Here is a 6,000-nt window from a genome sequence, read left to right on the forward strand (position 1 = left end):
ATTGCATTCTTTTGAATATCGTTTAGATAAAAGAAACACACACATTATTATATATGTCGTACGACACACCTGTGTATACAAGCCACATTTTTTTCCGTAGATCAAGGACCTCATATTATTTAACAGATGACATCAATACTACAAGTGCCTCAAAAGTTCCGATGTTCGTGAAGTCATTTCCGATTGTCCGTAATGACCGATGAGTTTGTAGCGATGACTTGTGGGTGGAAACATCCCCTTGCGTCCAACGACTGTTCTTTGTACACAGATTGCGTAAAAAAAAACAGTTGCGTTTGTCGGCAGTCAGACGCTACGAATCGCATCCGCTCTTCCGACTTTTGTCGGTGTACTCTATTGTAGTGTCCGGTATTTTTGATAAAATTACGCGACACAATGAGACGAACGCGCAATATCTTGTTGTTTGATTGTTGTAGCCTCATTCATCTATTGATGAATGCTCTACGTTCCATTTTATTGCTCGCAGTATCTTCCTTGTTTGAATTTGCAATAATGTTGCAGAGCTCCCCAGTATTTATTGAACATTACGTCCAGCGTTTATGTTACAAATAAAATAACACTAAAATTTGACATTTGTGCATTTGTAGATACATTTTAACATGTGTTCATATTAGTTTTATCTTCGTAAATAATTTACTTTAGAAACGTTAATGTATAGTAGTATTCCAAACAATGCATTCCAATCATGTAAAGTGCAAACTTCTTAGAGTAAAAACAAACCAGTAATTTGTCTGTCGATCTTATACATTGAAGAATTTCGTAGACGTTACTGACAGAGTTCAATATATATTTTCTTATTTTTTTTATTGCTTAGATGGGTAGACGAGCTCACAGCCCACCTGGTGTTAAGTGGTTACTGGAGCCCATAGATATCTACAACGTAAATGCGCCACCCACCTTGAGATATAAATTCTAAGGTCTCAGTATAGTTACAACGGCTGCCCCACCCTTCAAACCGAAACGCATTACTGCTTCACGGCAGAAATAGGCAGGGTGGTGGTACCTACCCGCGCGGACTCACAAGAGGTCCTACCTACCATCAGTAATTACGCAAATTATAATTTCTTATCTTCGGCCACTCTTGGTTAATGGCTCTTCGCCGCTGCTCCTAAACGACAACGGTCGACCTCGTACGACTCAACTGATGGTCTCTAAGCTACAAGAACTAAGATTGGAAGTTTTGCGTCATCCACTATACTCTCCAGACCTTGCACCAACAGACTTCTATTTGTTCTAAAGTTTGCGTGTTTGTTTATTCCGAAAGGCAGTACAAAATGCATTTGAAGAGTTTGTCTCGTACACCTGAATTTTTCAAGAAGGGCATCATAGGGGCATTAAATATTACCACTGCGCTAGCAGAGATACATCCATACCGTGAGCGCAATTTTTAATTGATTAAAATAGAAAGTATTTGTAAAAAAAGGACACTAAGCGGCAATTTCGTAGATGAAGACCTAATACATAATTTGTACAAAGTTTTCGTAAGTACTAGAATATGTTTACCATCTTCTATGCTATCATAAACTGTTCATTCGATTGTAATGAAACTTGGTACAGTTGTTGTTAGCATTTCAATTAAGGTTTCCATCAACAATCTTTGTACAGTAGGCGGCGCCCTAGTTGTTTCAAGAAATCAATATTCTTCACACAATAATCACAGAAGAGCGTGACGTTTACTTGTTAAGTTTTGCTAAGTTATACCTGAACAATTTAAATAGCTTCATTTAAATAACTTGGATTTTAAAATCCTATTAAGAAATAACCTCAACGCATACATGTACCTTTTTCACTCCTCTGTTACGTGCGTTAAATTATGAATTTCCTTCCTATCTGCCTTCCTATCTTTTTTTTTTCGGGCCGGTGGCAGTACTTTCTACGAGGTTCCCGCGCCTAGGTGGCTCGCAGGGTATGTGGGACTTGACGATCTGCAGATGTTGGGTGCAGACCGCGGGCCCTAGGATGTTTTTAGGGCTCTACCGGACTAAAAGAGTCCCCTACGCTCTTACACCGACGTCTGATCTCCGTCCGGGGTCAGAACCCGGTCCGAGTAAGGGGGTTCCCACGGTCAACACTACAACCAGACTCGCGGCGCCACCCCTAGGACGCCCGAGAACTGGTCGTCGAGACGATAGTCGGCGACCAACGACGCCGGTCTCCGCGGTACGGCGGCCCTATCAGGCCGCCCGGGCGACGCCGCTGGTATTCCGGGATACCCCAGCCCCGCTGGGTCCGACCCAGACTGCCGGGTCGGAACGCGATACACCGTCGACCGGACCTGCTTTCCTACCTAAGCCCATCTTCTACCTTCTAATGCATTTAAAGAATGTCATGTTTAAAAAAAAAAGAGTAGGCGGTACTAGTAAAATTGTAAAAATTAACAAAACAAAACTTGTACAACTTGTTTACATGCATACGCCCCGTCATGACGTATACAAGCGTATTATTCGCTCACGCAGCCCGCACTAACTTAAAACCCCTTCAGGTTATTCAATCCCGATTTTGCAGGATAGCCGTCGGAGCACCATGGTTCCTAAGGAACTTGGATCTCCATGATGACCTGGAGCTTGACTCAGTCAGTAAGTATCTACAGTCGGCATCATTGCGCCACTTTGAGAAGGCGGCACGACATGAGAACCCTCTTGTCGTGGCCGCTGGAAACTACATACCCGAACCTGTAGACCGAATGGTAAACAGTCGACGTTACCCAAAACACGTCATTACGGATCCTCCCGATCCATTAACGGTACTTTTAGGTACCACAAGCACCGGTCACCGTTCCCGTCGAACCCGTCGCTTGCGACGAAGGACTCGACGAGCGATTTAACCCACAGACACAGCCCAATGACTTTCTCGCCGGATCTTCGCAGTGGGTCGCGTTTCCGATCCGGTGGTAGATTCTGCAAAGCACTGCTCTTGCTAGGGCCAGTGTTAGCAACATTCCGGTTTGAGCCCGGTGAGCTCACCTACACGTTAGGGCGAAGCTGATAAAGCCTCTCAAGGCTATCAGCCTTGGTAAATAAAAAAAAAGTAAAAGCTCTGTCATTTCATTTTGCCAAAGAACCATCAGCCATCGATAGTTTAAAAAAAAACGGTAATACTGTACGTTAATATCTCGATGGTAATACTGTAAAAAAAATGTTACTCTCTAACAAAAGCGGTACAACAAAATATCACAATATTTTGTGGGTCGTTCTCTGAGGTAACCCTTTCTGACTCCGAGCACTTTGTCAGAATTAATAGCGCGTGAACACGGCCCGAGTTTCACAACACGCTGCTGCAACTTTCCTGATTTTCGGATTGTTTTACGCATTATTAACCCGACAATCCAATTACGTAAATAGAATTGAAGAGGGCATGTTTGTTTACTTTCCATAGCTGTCGTAGAAAATATAAAAATCCACATTTTAGTTATTATATATGACGGCGTTGACGGCGTAATTACGTGTTCTACGAATACAGAGGGTTCACGGAATTAGAAAACATCACTAAAAATTTACCTTTATATTATTAACAGGTGTAACAATTCGTTTTTATTATATTATACCATATAATGAGTGGGATCTACTTTTAAAGAACATTTCCACATAAAAATGCTAATGTATTTTTGAAAAATCTTCGTAGCACAGTATAACATAAACATTTGCACGATTAACAACGAGAAATCAATCGCCAAACGGCAGGGAGCGACATAGACACGATGAATACTAAAACAACCGTTTGTTAGTAGGGTGTGAAGGCAGGAATGATTAGGCAATATCCTGCGAGACGAGGAGGGTTCGCCCTCCGACCCCTACCGTTACAACTTACTTAATGCGCCCAAGCCATTGTGATCGGACATCTGATTTTCGGAAGAGTACATTAGCTTTCGATATTCGATTAAATTCAACAGTTTTTTTTTTTCATTCTAATCGACGCGGTCAAGCCTTTTTTTATGTTTAGGGACTACAGGAGCACATAATCACCTCAATATGAAGGTCGTCATTCAGCTTAAAACACGGACACACTATTAAAAATACTAACTACTGCTAATACTAACTACTACTAACACTAAAAATAAATTCAACGAAGTAGTAGAACTTTAGAAGTAAGTTCTAAACGAGCTTAGGTAAGAAACCATTATATTATTGTGCGAAGATCTGAAACACCGATGAGAACCGGTTCCGGAAGGTGTAAAATGGAAAATTCTTCCATATTGGTCTGAGAGCGGTGGACATGTAAAGAGGGGTAGGTTTGCCAGTTGGACCTGAAGGCAGATTTTGGTCGATTTGGTTGAGCATTTATATTAAATGAATGTGTGTTGATGATATACAGCAATAATTACAACTAGTTTTGCTGTTTAATTTCGCGTTTTTTTGGTCATTATATTATGTCCGATGCTTCGAATACTTTGACTATAATTTTCGCGGTCACCAACGACTTCGTCGTACTGTATCATTGGTTTTAATTATATTACGATTATTTACGACTTTTTTTTTTATTGCTTAGATGCGTGGACGAGCTCACAGCCCACCTGATATTAAGTGGTAACTAGAGCCCATAGACATCTACAACGTAAATGCGCCACCCACCTTGAAATATAAGTTCTAAGGTCTCAGTATAGTTACAACGGCTGCCCCGCCCTTCAAACCGAAACGCATTACTGCTTCACGGCAGAAATAGGCGGGGCAGTGGTACCTGCCCGTGCGGACTCACAAGAGGTCCTACCACCAAAACTAACGAAAACCGAAGAAGATGAAATGCAGAAATAGAAATAAATAGCTATTTAATATGGTTATGATGTTTGTTTTATTGTGTATTTTCTCTGTTGTATACTTTACTACAGCATTAATTGGATACTTACTGTCGAATGCTCTAAGCTTCGTCGAGCCAGCTTTATGTAAAACTGTTGAAAGAATAAAACGGGCAAGTTAATTTAAACGTCAGTTGCGTTGATGCTACGTAATCTGAACGGGGCGAGATATTAAAAGGATCCATCACACTAGCTTTGCGGTGTCACCCTTTATTCGCTTAGTTAGACAGTCATTGTCGACAGTTGAGGGCTAAACTGATAGGTACGGAGTTTAATTATCTAATCAATTCATTTTAAGAACATCTGTTCGTGGTATTTTTGTTGTTGTTGTAGATTGGTATATGTGCTCTCCGCTAGAGCGATGTGTTTCACCTAGTAGCACTAATATTTTTTTAGTGTTAGGGATTAGCCCAACTTTTATCAATACAGTCGTCCTATCCAAATAATTAGGGTAGCCGTTGTACCTACATTGTGAATATTAGCATTTATTAACATGCGGTCACCGTCCTGGTCGAATTTGTCGATTACCACGAAGCGCGACGAGTGAACTAACCCAAAGACACAGCCCACTGAGTTTCTCACCAGATCTTCTCAGTAAGTTGCGATTCCGATCCCGTAGTAGATTCTGTGAAGCACTGCTCTTGCTAAGGCTAGTGCTAGAAAATTCTCTCAGGTTGAGCCCGTGAGCTCACCTACCCGTCTGGACGTAGCTAAAATAGCCTCCTAGACTACCAGCGAATAGGTAGGGGGAAAAAATGCCAACAAATACACAAAATATCTACGTACAAAACTATTTCTATGAATGAATTTTTATTCAAACCGATAGTTAAGACTAAATGTTCCTCTAAAAGCACCCCGTAAATGTCTAATGACATCATAATCTGAGTTTGATTACACCGGCCGAGTTGATTAAATCCTTGTTATAACCGAAGATTTCGCCAAACCAAATTAGGCTTTATCCTGCTTAGAGTAAAGACAAAATTCAATTAATCAAATTTTTGGATAATAAATATCTTAAGACCCATCAAATTCTAAATGATGTGATAAATTGATTCGAAGACTTTAAGTTCCCTCGCTAATACTATTTCCCTTCTTGTTTTACTTCTCTAAATAGTTTGACATGCTCACAATCTAGTTGATTTTAAAGTAAATGCTACACCGTGAACCGTGTGACCAAAACCATACCATACCAT

Source organism: Bombyx mori, chromosome 18 (genome assembly GCF_030269925.1).
Source record: "Bombyx mori chromosome 18, ASM3026992v2".
NCBI lineage: Eukaryota > Metazoa > Arthropoda > Insecta > Lepidoptera > Bombycidae > Bombyx > Bombyx mori.